Source organism: Stegodyphus dumicola, chromosome 7 (genome assembly GCF_044657685.1).
Source record: "Stegodyphus dumicola isolate Sdum_Otavi_A_Nest chromosome 7, ASM4465768v1".
Taxonomy (NCBI): Eukaryota; Metazoa; Arthropoda; class Arachnida; order Araneae; family Eresidae; genus Stegodyphus; species Stegodyphus dumicola.
In genome coordinates this window covers 87,774,771-87,789,858 of record NC_140774.1, presented here as the reverse complement: position 1 = coordinate 87,789,858, position 15,088 = coordinate 87,774,771, and the positions used below count along the sequence as shown (strand labels likewise).

Here is a 15,088-nt window from a genome sequence, read left to right as displayed (position 1 = left end):
TGTACAACAGAAATCGCACAGGGCGACAAAATTTCTAACGTCGGCTCTGAGTGGGAACTCTAATTCCTGACTCTCATAAACGGTCCTCGAACCTTCTAAACTACACAAAATTCCCTTTATTATAGTTTGGGATGAATGACGGCAAATGTGAATTGGGTTAAATGAGGCAACATGAAGTATCACATAAGTCTCAAAATTAATGATTTCGCTTCACGTAAAAGAAAATAATTAGTTACAATTATACGGACTTAGCCATGTAATTAGAACAGTTATTTTCATGGTAAATTTTTCGCGTTACAGAAGTTTCTCTTTCTATTTCTTTCCTCACTTACAGTATAAGCTTTGGCTTGTTAGTTGGTAATTTCTTTATGGAAAACCCTTGTTAAGCTGATGGATTTGCTAAATGATATAATATACTCAAAAGATATGTAGTCTAAAGACATAGATGATTTGGCTCATTTCTTAAATTAGAGCCCTTGATATACGACGAAAGCCGCGTTTATGCGTTAGAAAACTCAGGTATTTAACAAGGGGAGAATTCAGAGACGCGGCAAAAATTTAAATTTCAGATACGTAGCACACATGATAGTGGGCACAATATTTTATGCTACACTCATTTGAAATTTATAAAATTTTAAATACTTACGAAACACAGATGTGCTTGCATTTGAAGTCTAAATTTGTATGGTGTATCGCAATAAAATTTATAAAATTTTAAATACTTACGAAACACAGATGTGCTTGCATTTGAAGTCTAAATTTGTATGGTGTATCGCAATAAAATTTATAAAATTTTAAATACTTACGAAACACAGATGTGCTTGCATTTGAAGTCTAAATTTGTATGGTGTATCGCAATAAAATTTATAAAATTTTAAATACTTACGAAACACAGATGTGCTTGCATTTGAAGTCTAAATTTGTATGGTGTATCGCAATAAAATTTATAAAATTTTAAATACTTACGAAACACAGATGTGCTTGCATTTGAAGTCTAAATTTGTATGGTGTATCGCAATAAAATTTATAAAATTTTAAATACTTACGAAACACAGATGTGCTTGCATTTGAAGTCTAAATTTGTATGGTGTATCGCAATAAAATTTATAAAATTTTAAATACTTACGAAACACAGATGTGCTTGCATTTGAAGTCTAAATTTGTATGGTGTATCGCAATAAAATTTATAAAATTTTAAATACTTACGAAACACAGATGTGCTTGCATTTGAAGTCTAAATTTGTATGGTGTATCGCAATAAAAGCAACAGCATCTGAAATTTAAATTTTAACGGATCATATGAACCAGTTTTTGGAATTTTTAATTTGTTTAATAGAAATTACTAGAATAAAATTTAAAATAATGCTAGAAGTATACAGATCTCTTTTCGATACCTAATATTTAAATTGTGTTCATAAAAAAATGTATATAAACGAAGCCAGATATTTTTCAAGTGTTCTACAAACTTTTAAGTATTATTTTATTCATATATTTAATATGCAAACATTTTATTCACATATTTAATACGGAAACTACACCTTTGTAACATAATTTCAGAATACACAATCAAGACTTTCTTGTTGATTTAAAATAAAAATATATTTAGAAGTGTATTTCGAGTATTTCAGAAACATTATATTTTCAGTTTAGGCCTATGTTATTACGGTGGATCACCTTAGCGAATTGTTTTCCAGTTAATTTAAAGCAACGCATTTTTATCTTCAGTCATTCAGAAAGATGTTTTTATTTTGAATGACTCGAACAGCAAGCTGGTTACTGAACACATTTTCATTCGGTTTTTTAATATCGTTTATTAGACAGTAACGGTGGTTTAGCTTAGCGAGTTGTTTTCCCATTAGATTTAAAGTAACGCATTGTCATGTTCAATCATTCAGAAAGCTTTCCTTTTTTATTTTCAAAGGCTCAATCAGTAGGCTGATCGTTAAACACATTTTCATTCAGTTTATGCATAGCAAAATCCAGTGAAGAGATATCATCGTTGTTTTGTGAAATTTGTATTTTTCTTTTACGGAGCATTCTCATAGAAAGATGAAAGCAGTTTACGATTCGGTTCATTTGAAATCTTATTTCCTTCATCGCATCAGGAAGGTAACATTTCCTATACCAGAGGTAACGAACCAAATGATGAGACAATTCTTTTTCCCCTTTCCCCTTCCATTTATTAGAAAGTTTCTCATACGAAGTGTTATATGTTATCATATTTTTTTTAAGTATTATTCTCATCTTAAATATCATGAGTCAAAACGCAAAAGCGTTAGAATATAAACCTATTACATTTATTTGAAAACTATGCAGTTTTCTCTGTTCAGGATAGATACATCTTCATTGGATCACAATGAAGACAACTTTGAAATAATTCTTTACTGATAAAGGCATGAAGGTTAAGGAGGAAAGTTTTTCCAGTAAAATATCTTAAATTTCAGTTACTTGTCTCCACATATTTGATTCAGTAAGAAAAATATGACAATTTATTTTTAAACGCAAATTTATCGCATTTTTTCCAGTTTCTAGTTTGATTTTTTAAACCGGAAATTGTTTTGACATTATGGAAAAAATATAGTGAGACTAAAGCAATTTTCAATACTTATTCAAAGTTTTTTTAATAAGTTTGTGACAATGGAAAACGGATAGGGTACCCTAAAAATATTGAAAAAAATAAGGACAATTTTATTTTGCTACGATTACTTCAAATTCATCTAACCCCTGGATTGATGGTGGTGGTGTATTTTAATTATGGCAAAGCAGACTAGGGCTATCTGCCTAAGGGGAGGGATGCCTTCGTGGAGGACTTTCTAAAGGAAACTGGCTCGTATACTCGTTACGCATGGGAAAAACCGCGGAAACACCCATGCAGCCAGCCCGTGTTCGCGAGATTCAAACCTCGGACCGAACTACCAGGGTTCAGCGACTTTACCGCTCGGCCGCTGTTGGGCCTCCCGTGGACTGATGAAATGCATCTTTGTGCTAAGGTTTTGAAAGAATCATAAACTTAGGGTTAACTTCATTGTTTTTTCGAAAAAAAAAAAAAAAAAAAAAGAACTTATACGTGTCATTGCAATACAGAAACTTTCTATCAGCGATGAGGCAACATCATCCGGCGCTGCTGAAATCATTTCTGATATCCAAGGGCAGGAAAATGCAAGAGAAACGAGCACATAGCCAGGAGTGAAGAAAGACGATATACTACAACCAACACCACAGGATTTTGTCAAACAAAAATAGTATTAGTACAACAGATTGAAGATAATTCTTATGGTGTTTTAATCGATTATGGCAAAGCACGTAGGGGTTACCTACTTAAAAGTGGGATAATTTTGGGGAGAAAACCTGAAAAAGACCGCGAAAAACCAAGCGAATAGCCCGCTCACCGAGAGGCAAGAACATGAAGAGGGAATTGCACAACATGAGTGTGTCATCCCTGAAATACATAGGTGTTTAGTAGAACTTATAACTGACAGAGGCTATTGACATATATAGGGGGAATTTCATAAGGTAACTTTGCGACAGATTTTTTTTACATTGTCTGAAAAAGTATCGACGTAGTTTTCAATTCAGTTCAAAATGAGAAAAATAATCTAAAGAAAATATTAAAAAGTCTACACAAATCTAAACATTAAACCCTGTTTCAAAATGTGTGCAACATGCCACTCATTTCAAACCTCTGAAAAGTTCTTTATTGATTCAAGTTTTGACCTATTCCGAATTATATTTTTTCTCCATTTTCCAGGCATACAATATATATTTATTGGCATGATTCAGTTTATACGCAAATCAGTTGCGTAAACTTTTCCCTGATGACGTAAACTGCTAGCATGTATGATATGTATATTATGTTATTATGATTTGAAATATTATTGATGTAAGCATAAGCAGGTGTTAAGTAAACAGTTCTGTCGCTAACAGAGTTAATAAAGTTAGATATCGAGAAGTGTAATACAGTACTGCAAAAGTACTTCGTCATCTTCTTAGAACGATATCCTTTATTTCATTTTGCTTTCTTGTAAAATTAAAACTATATTAATACATACATAACACAAAAATTGTGGACAAAACAACTGCAAGATCGTTCTTTCAGCTATAAACTAGTAATAATTTATTTATTTTTTTAGAATTAAATGTTGTACGTTGTTTACAGATAGGGCTGTAAATCCGCTTCTCTAGCCCAATATTGTTTGAACAAAGGGTCTTGAACATTGCTTGAACAAACCTGAGGATCAGTCAAAGGTACTAATTTATATTCTTCATTATCTATAACTACTTCCGCTTATAAATGTAAATTTCTTAAGAAAAAGAGTTAAGAGTCTAACATAAATAAACATTACAGTGTGCAAAACAATACAAAATTGGATTTTTAAAAAACGATTTGAGTTTTGAATTATTTCTCATCGAAGCAGAGATACACTTTTATTCATGGGGGGAGGAAGTCTTTTCTTTATATTTTGTCGTTACACAACATTCCGCCTTCAATGACTACATTTCAAAAATTGTAAAACGTTTTACTTTTAATTCATAAAAAAAGAGCCAAGTCTGACTTAAACCAGTGTTATAGTAAATAATCTAAAATTTAGAAGTCCGTCCTTGTCGCCTGTGTGTCGTGTTCAGTGTTGCGGAAACAGAAAGAAGTTACGAAGAAAAAAATTAAAAGAACAGATTTGGGTCTTTTAGCTGTTATCGGTAAGGCAGCCATAATTACAGGATGACTCCAGTGGAGAGTAATTTATTTTTCTTTTCTCCTAAAAGAAACAGAAGTTTTTGTATCGAACTTCTTATTCATTTTGTTTTGTTTCTCGCTAGCCATTTTTATCTTGTGAATTGAAAAGCAATCCTTTGAAGATTTGGAGACTAAAATGGTAATAACACTTCTCGTTTTTTAATCCTTTTACTTAATTAGATCTATTTTTTTATTTTCTTATGACAGTGCTTCAATAATATTCAAAAATGGTAACAGAAAAAGAATGTTGATTTAAACGCATGTAATTTGAATTTGGTAGAATAACCGGCGCAGTAAAGAACGTAAGTTACGATTAAGGCGGATAGATGGCGCTAGTTGTGCATGATCAGCGATAAAGAAGCGTTGCTGTAGAAACATGCGAAAACAGAATGAATGTAATTTTTTTTTCTTTTCCTTCTGCATATGAATTCTTTTGGGAGAAATGCGTTTTCTTTTGACATGATTTATTACTGTCATGAAGACAAAAGGCCTTGGAACTTCTAGTCAAATGATAAATTAGTCGGAAAATTTTCGTTTTATTCGAAACGCCATGGAGAGCGGCATTGCAGAATGGAAATTTGTTTCTCTAAGAATTTTGGGCTGCTGTCTAATAACGTGGCATGATGTTGTCTCAGTAATTAGACTTTATACATATAAAGGAAAAAAACTAAACTTATGTTCAGTGATTTCGTTATAGCATAACTTTTAAAATGCAGCATATGCTTTTTTATTATTATTTTATTTTATGGCACGAAATATGATGATGCTCCCCATATCTCAATATAATACCTTTCTAAGAACAATGAACAATATTTTCCATATACGCACAATTTAGTGTTTAAAAATACATTATGGTAATTTATGTTTTATTTTCTAATATTTACACTGAAAGAAAATATATTTATTTAGTTTGGTATTAAGAATATTTAATTGTCTTGCTTGGGGAAAATCTTCAACATGAGCAAAGCAGAATTTGGGAACTTTTTCCATTAAGAAAAATTTCATCATTTAAAGCTCATGTATGAATACAATGAAGGCCTATTATATAGGTGCCTTTTATAAAGATCAGCCTCTATTCTTCAGTGCCTCTCACAAGGGTGCCGGTTCCCTCAAATTAGAAACTGATCTTCACAAAAGTACTGCCTCACCAGTCGCCGCGTCGTTAAGACTGCTGAATACTAGTAATTCGATCTGGTTTGGGTTCGTTTCTGGGCAAACGGGCTAGTTATAGGGTTGGTTTTTCCAAAGTGTAAAGTGGATTCTGGGCAAGATTCCATAGAAAGTCTTCCACAAAGGCAACCCTCCCTTTAGACAGATAGCTGACTCATTCACATAAACTAGCCTAATCATAAAATTTCTGATACAAGCCAAGGCGCTCATTTGAAGATTTTTGTTTTGACGAACGGTCAAAACAAAGAAGATAAGGGCACCTTTCTGTCAGAGCAAAGTTATGAAGAGTTCTCTTGTGAAACGGTATCATAAATTTGGGTTCGTTTCATAGACTTATCCTTTTACATATTTAGATATTACTACAAAATTCTGATTGCTAAAAGTATGTAGTGCGTAGAGCATTCCTTCTTATATTCCTCATAATAAATTATTCTAATCTCTTGTTTTAATTTTTGAAATAGCAATTAAATTTTTTTCGCAAACTATTACGGAAAAAAATATCTATTGTTACTGAAAATTGTTACGTATTAGTTATAAATTTTTATGTAACATGAGAACGAATTGTACAGGAATGAGAATAACTTGATATAAAATAAAGCACTACATATTCAACAAATGAAAAAAATTAATTTTATGTGAAATTAATCAGTGTCAAAAGAAAGGCTCAAGGTACGTCAGATTATTGTACGAATAACATCATGAATGAAAGTCATTATTTTCAGAAATAGTAAAGCTGATGTGCATTTGCTGCATTAATTAAAAGCTAAACGTTTTCTCGTGCTTAAATTTAACTGTACGATGTAAAAATGTGTGTCTTAGCTTAGGTTTACAAAAAGAAAGGTTAGATTTCGTTAACTATTTTTAGATATTTGATTTTAGAATTAAGTGTTCACATTTCCAATCAAACATGCATAAATTTATTTAATCCTGTATTCTCTGCAAATTTTTTTACTTCAAACAATTTTACAATTTTTTACTATCCCATGCTTGAATAAAATTCAAAAACAATAGTCAGTTTTCTGCTAAATGCATTAGTCTATGATCTTATTAATTACATGCTATGTTTGACAGCACACGTATAGTACTTGAAAGTAACATACTCTAATAGCATTAAAACATAAAAGTACTGAAATAATAACATTTTTATTATTGTTATAAAAAGTGCATGAAAAATTCAATTCATGCCTTTGAATAAGCTTAAATTTGGACAGTTAATTTTAAGCAAAACAACAGAAAGGCCGAATAGAACATAATTAAATTTAAACCTGTTTTAACTGAGATTATTTTAGCAGATTAAAACATTGCGTATATTCTTCTTTTTTAAATAAAATGATATCTACCGGTGTATAAAATTTTCAAATATTGGTAAAAAAATAATTTAAAATTTATTGCAAGTTATTAAATTATGTAGCAGAAGTTTAATAACACAATTAGAGAGACTGAAGCACTAAAAATCAAACTAAGTTTAATTTAAATTACGTTATTTATTGAAGTTTAACAATTATTATGCAATTTAAAACAGAAAAATACAATTTATTTCTTTAAAGTGTATTGAATTATCAAAATGCACTTTAAATAGAAAAACGCAAATGTCTAAACTAATAGAATCAGCAGTATATTGCTGATCTTTTAGTCACCAACATACCGATGACTAAGTTTTTAGAATTAGCTTTTGCCGTGGCTATTAAAAATGAAATAGTTTTCTGAAAGTTTCAGTTCTATTAACGATATTTAAATTTAAATCAGGTTTTGCTGTTTTAAAAAAATTTAAACAAACAAAAAATTTAAAACATTTTTCTAAACAGGTAAACATCATAATACTGGATAAATGAACAACTTTTGAATTGAAAAAAATCTATCGTTTTAGGAAAGATTAAATTTTAATTTTATACACAAACAAAAAAAAAATTATAAGTCAAATGTGATAGAAAAAATATAACAGAGCTCTTAAAAGTCTTAATTAATATTAATAGGCATTAGTCGAAACTACATTGCGCATTAAAGGCTGCTTTACTTTTTGAAGTTAAATATATTTAAAATCTTTGAACTGGTAATTAACACCTAATTCAAATACGAAATAAAAGAGTTTTTTGGAGAGGCCCAACATAATTATAGAAGCAAATTAAATACTTCTGCAAATAGAAAAGGAAAATCCCAATTTACAGAATTAAAGAAGGTATTAGCGCAGTACAGTAAGACAAACATAACAATTTTCTTAGAAAAGAGAGCTTCTTGTAGAATAAAAATTATTTAATATCAGATTTTTCTTTTACTCAACACAGACCACTTATTAGTAGGCTTGATGGTAAAAAAAAAACAGTGAAGGATTAATTAACTAAAAATTATAATTTCTGAATTGGCTTTTATTTGTAGCTACTAACCGTAATTTTTTAAGTAGTTTAGTTTTGGAAAAAAATTTCTGACCTACGATTTCCAGCCTCGTGAGTGAAAATAATGAAAAATATAATAGCATTCTGTTACATCAGAAATGTAGATTATGAGCTATGTAAACACTTTTCATAATTTAGCTTAGTTTCTTTTGCATTTACTAATCATACATTTATGCTGAAAACCGAATAGAAAAGTATTTAACATTTACATATAATGCTATAGAAACCCTTTGCACAACGCCAGATATAAAGCCACATATCGCTCTTTGCATTAACTTCCTATTTAATAACCAAGATTTTACTCTGTATTTTTTTGTTTTGAAACTACTGCAAAACACACTGGGGCTATCTGCCTAAGGGAAGGGATGCTTTCGTCGAAGACTGTAAAAATTGTTACTGCCTGGAGTTGGGAAAAGGGTTCCCAATTTCAGGTTAATTTTTTTTCCTTTTTTTAGACCAAAGGGCGTTAGCCAGGGACTATTAATTCTGTTTTGGCATTTTGTGGCGTTTCACTTTTCAGATTGTTGCCACCAAATATTATCGCCCTGAATTAGATTTAAAGAAATTAAATAATGGAGAATCTGCATAAATGTATGTATGTTTCTCTCATTGTGATAAAACAATGGTACCTAGAGAATAACGTAATCCTCCAGCCGAATATGGGCATCTGGAAGTCCAAATTTGGAATTTGTTTTATTATCTATTTCATATCTTGTAAAGCATTAAGAGTTTTTGATTAAGAGACTCAATGATTTCAAAACGAGCAATGGCAATTCTGTACGGGGGAAAAAAATTCTTTCCAGCGCGCGAGATTGTGCATTAGAAGTTTTAAAGATATACTCTTTTTAAATTATTTTGTGATATTGCTGTTGAATTAAATTTTACGGTTTAAGTGCGAAGAACATGATATTTAATAAATAAAGGTAACAAACAAAACGTTAAAAAAATGCCCTTGTGGGCGTAATATAAAATCTGAAAGCTTTCAGTTTTTTTTTTTTTTTTTTTTTTCCTTTTGTGCTTTTCCGTTATATTTATTCACGAAGTTTATACTAACAGTTAACAAACAAAAATACTAACTCAGTACTTGAAAACACTAGAAAATATCAAAATGTTTCGTTTTAATTATTCTTTGTTTTGAATATGAGCAGTGATTTGCAAAGCAATTTAAAATGGAATCCTAGGTTCTAAGACTTTTATTTTTGAAAACACGTATCATGTATTTTTTATGTGTTTATAATTATGAATTTTAAGGTTTCAACAATGCAGCAATGCAGTCATAAGTATTATTATTATGATCTAATTGATGAATTGCATTCTGTGAACAGTTTCGATATTGGTTTGGTTATATTCGATTGGCAAGTAAGTAATTTAATATAATTAATAAATATCAGATAATAATGTAATAAATATTGGATTGACAAGTAAGTAATTTTGGCTTGCACAAGTAGATAGTGTTATGTGTTCGTTTTATCATTGTTCAGTCAATGTTATAGTTTTTTTCCTTGAGATTTGGCAGCTGACACTTTTATGTTGCTATAGAAACACAAATTCTGTATATTTTTGTTTAAAACTGTTAGTTTACAGTCAGTTCTAAGGCGTGGGAAAAATATAAACATTTTCGACATGTTTTACTTCTTTTATTTTCATAAAGGCAAGAAAATGACTGAGATTCACAAAGAGATATGCGAAGTTTATGGTACTGATTACTTACAGAAGGCATTTGTCAGAATTTGTTTAAATAATTTCATTCTAGAGATTTTTCAGTTGAAGATGGAAAACGTTCTCAATGACATTTTGAAAATGATGATGACAAAACTTAAACTATAATTGAATAAAATTATCATAAAACTGTGCGACAGATTACAGAACGGTTAGATGTACCATACAAAAATTGAAAATCACGTAGGATGTCTTTGATTCTTTAAGAAGCTCGGTATTTTGGTTCAGCATGAATTGAAAGAAATTCACTTAACATGGTCAATCAATCTTTGTGATACGCATTTCAAGCGTAATGCAGTCGACTCTGATCGTCTTAACTATAAAAGATCATGGTCCAAGCGCTATATATCAGTGCAAATCGTAAGCTAAACTGCATCCTATTAATTTGATTTGATTACAAAGGTGCTGTGTATTTTGAGCTACTTCCAAGCAACCAAACGATCAATTCAGATATATCTGATAACTACTTATGGAACTGGAGGAAGCGATCAAAGAGAAAAGCCCAACATTGGCAAATCACAAAGGAATCGAATTTCACCACACAAATACGAGGCCTCATACATCTTTAGCAATATGTACAAAATTATTATAGCTTGGTTGGGAAGTAATATCGCATCCCCCATATAATTTGCGCCGCATGATATTGTATGAAAGAGACGCTTGAGCATGATATTGGATTATCGATTATTTCGCAGTTTGCAAAACTTCTTAAATGGTAAAAATTTCAGTAATAACGATGGCCTCAAATCACACTTGGTTTAGTTTTTTGATGATAAAGACCAGAATTTCTACGGCTGTGGAATCATGAAGTTACCAGAAAGACGAGAAAAGGTCTTCGAATAGAATGGACTGATTAAATCTCATTTTTTAAATAGAAAACTTGAGTTTTATTTCACACTAAAAAGGCGAAATTACTTTCTTGCCAGCTTGATGATTCAGGAATATAGTTTAGTCCAATCGTGTAATCTGCGTTAAGAGTATTTCTAATATTGTCAGTTATTATCGTTAGGATGAAAGAAATTTCAGAAAACATGAAAAAAATCTGCGGTTAAAAAATTTAAAATAAATAAATTTAATTTAAAATTAAAAATTATTTAAAACTTTCTATTTATCAAAAAATCTTTTAAATATATTTCCTAAGAACATAAATCAAATTCTAAAAAAAAAGTTCTCGATTTTACTTCGTTACCAACCAAAAAATTTCACTACAAAGAAAAAAAATCTTCAATACTAATACAATGCTTTTTATAGTAATCGTACTGCTTTTACACGATTTCCATGCTATTTGTTATTTATCAAAAAGTTACTTTTTAAAATTTCCTTTTAAAACTATAAATTATTACATGTATTACTTTTCTGAACATATAAAATTATGATTACAAGCATTACAAGAATGATGGTATGATTAATAAAGTTACCTTTGTTGAATAAGAAAGTGTACGCATATAAGCCGTTTGACTGTTACCTCTTTGTCTCAGTTGAAAAATTACCAAAGCACAGCTCTGATTATTATTATTATTAGACCATAGGAGCGCTAGCCCAAAAGAGCTACTAGTTTCGAAACAACATTTTGCGTCTTTTCACTATAAACGGCGAATCACTTTTCAAATTGTTGCCACCAAATATTATCGCTCTGCATTACATTTAAAGAAACTAAATAATGAAGCATGAATGTATGTACGTTTCTCGAACTATGAAATAACGACGGTACCTAGAACCATAAAATTTTGAATGATGTAATCCTCCTGCTAATATGGGCATCTTGAAACCCAAATTTGAAATTTCGAATTTGTTTTATTATCTATTTCATATTTTGTAAAACTTGAGCGAATTTTTAATTAACAAACTCAACGATTTCAAAGCGAGCGATGGCAACACTGTATCTCCAGCCCCTGAGACTATGTATCAGAAATTCTAAAGATATGCTTTTTTGCTGTTTTTAAATATTTTGTGACATTGCTGTCGAATTGAATTTTATGTGCTTTAAGTGAGAAGAGCATGATATTTAATAAATAAAGGTAACACACAAAACGTTTAAAAAACTCCCCTTTGGGCATAATATAAAATCTGAAAGCTTTTACATTATTAGTCCAAAGGGGCAATTTGCCCAGAAGAACTATTAATTTCGTTTTGGCATTTTGGGATGAAAATGACGGTTCCCTTTTCAAATTGTTGCCACGAAATATTAGAATCCTGCATTAGACTTAAGAAATTAAATAGTGAAGAACCCGCATAAATGTATGTATGTTTCTCGGATTGTGATAAAACAACGGTACCTAGAGCCATCAAATTTTGAATAACGTACGTTTCCTCCCGAATATATGGGCATCTGAAAGCCCAAATTTGGAATTTCTTTTGTTATCTATTTCATATTTTCTAAAACTTTTAAAACTATTTTTCGATATTGCTGTTGAACTGAATTTTATGGCTTAAGTGTGAAGAACATGATATTTAATACATAAAGGTAACACACAAAAGGTTAAAAAAAACGCCCCTTTGGAAGTAATTTAAAATCTGAAACCTTTCAGATTTTATTTTTTCCCTCTTTTGTGTTCCTATTTTTCAATCATCACGCACGTCTGACACGTCCTTCGGGAAAGCCTAGTAGCTTAATGGTAAGTTGTAGTATGATTCACTGCTTGATCGCTGCAAATTTCATGCATTAATGTGAAATTTTGCTGTAGTTTATCTCAATAAATGTTTATTTTTTTTAAGTCTGATCTTTTAGTTTTAAAGTATCCTCATATAGACTCTATTTCAAATTCTAATTTCAGATTTATTTTCTGTACATAAGTTGTAAACGTTAGGCTGATAATAAAAGAAGAAAACATTTACTTCGTACTTTCTTCTGAGTTACTTTACTTAGAAATCGCCCTTTTGAACACGATTGTCAACAGTTAGAGTAGAATGGATCCGTATACATGTTTGGCAAGACGTCAAGAACTAAACTATCGTGTAGACATCTCTTGTGTCACAAAACGCCTCTACATCGAACATATAGAAATTTGTTAGAGTTAAACTTCATATTATGTCATCATTTATGAAACAAATTCATTATAGTAGTTACAGGCATATTTCCTTTTTGTGCTATTAGACGAAGCGTTTATTATAACTTGGCCTGAACAGCTATAGCTTCATTAGCAATAGCTTGGCTATATTCAGAATTATCGGGTTAACTGAGATACTTTTTTTTCGGCCCAGTGACGGGCAGTAGCCATTATAGGCTTTCTTTGTTTAAAAACAATTATTTTTAATGATCAGTGATCCAACAAAATGCATATCATGTGATATTAGATGTCTTCAGAAAACTTTAAAAAAAATTGGAAAGTAATACTCAGAGTGAAAACAGTAAATGATAAAAAAAAAAAAAAAAAGCTGTTTTAATACACTAAAATTATCTTCAGCATAAAATATAAACATTACTGTTAAAGGGCAGGTAAACTAAAAAAAAAAAAAAAAAATTAACATTTATGCAGAAGCAACTGTTTATTTTTGAGGACGAGGGAGGAGTAGTGGGTGATCTTTCACACAAAATCCAGATGAAGGACGAAAAAATTAAACAGTGTTGAAAACCTACCCTCATTTGAAGGTAATGCGGCAATAAAAAATGAAGTAACAAAAGGTGTAAATAAAAATGCAAAAGTTAATGAAAGATTCTAAATCAAACTAAAAAGTAACTTACAATGAAGTCTAATATCTAAACTTTTTTCAGTTTTTTTTAAATTATTTTTTTATTTAGAAAGGATACAAGGAAATTTATTCCAGTTGCTCTAGTTTCTTAAGAAAAGAATTGCTGTCCTTGAGTTCTCTAATAATGTTAGTTTCTTAATAATATATCCCGAAACAAACATTTTATGCAAATGGTGCAAATAACCGCCTTAGCACAGTGGTAATGTATAGTGAAATTCGTAGATATATACCCGAAATGATACCAATCAATTAAGGAAACATGTTTAATTTGAATATATATCATTAATTTAAGTCTTCTTAAATTATCTGTAAGAAATTATTTCATAATTCAGATAATTGTCTTGGTTCCTATTTTTAAACTTTTATTTCAGTTCTTTATTGCAATGTATAATTGAAAAGATTTGGAAAACTTGTTAATTTTCTGTATTGAAAATATGCTGAGAAATGCTTTAAATATTTTTCAGTTTAACTTTTTTATCATATATGTTTTATAGACCTATATGGATTCTGAATACATGCATAAAATTAAAATAAACTGCAGGACTTAAGTATGTCTATCTGTAATTATTACATAGCAATCCTTATTAGTAGTGTCATTAATCTTTCATTCTCATATACCTTAAAATTTCTGACTTTAAAATGCACTGATGATGAAGAAATATTGCTTCCTGCATCCTTATAAGCATTATTATTATTGCAGCCTTAGAAGCAGCTAATGAGTGGTGTAATACTTAAAAATCAACGCCTGAGCAGAGAGTTTCCCATTTGATGCTTTTGCTGTTAAGATCACTTCTTTTCATTATTAAACTTAGTCAGCATCTCTCAAATACTTTTCAAATGGGGATGGATCACTTGAATAAATTAGAACGTTCTTAATACTACATTATTCTTGTTCCATTCGAAAGCTTTTTTTTTTTTTTTTAAATATATGCTTCTCGCATATTTTTCAAAGATTTTTTTTAACATATGGTGCTTACACGTTTCTCATGTAAACTCATGTTTTTAAAATACATTTAATTAAATTTTGTTTAACGTTTTATTAGTATTCACTAATTAAGTTAATAGAAGAAAAGTTGTATTTGTTGTTAACAGTTCAAGACTGTTAAGGGTTGGATAAACTTTAGCTTACTAAGTAAAAATTAAGTAAATACTGGTGCTCACGTTAAGGATATGGCTAAGCCAGCCGAATTTTGCACAGCTGTTCTATGTTTGGATGTAGGCTGATAGATTAAGTTTGGGATCGGCATATACGTTAAGTCGATTTGGGTTCTTTGTTTTCATTTGATTTAGTGATGAAAACCTTTCTCACACAGATATGTAGAAACAAACTGAATTATAATTTTTAAAACATTGTACAATTCACTGTATTCCGTTTTCAATGGTAATG

General features: G+C 30.2%; 1 long non-coding RNA gene across 9 annotated transcripts in view; it reads right to left on the bottom strand.

The window, feature by feature from the left end:
* The window catches only part of LOC118198225 (uncharacterized), a 421,825-nt gene that overhangs the window by 92,435 nt on the left and 314,302 nt on the right, over positions 1–15,088 (bottom strand). The window lies entirely within an intron of this gene.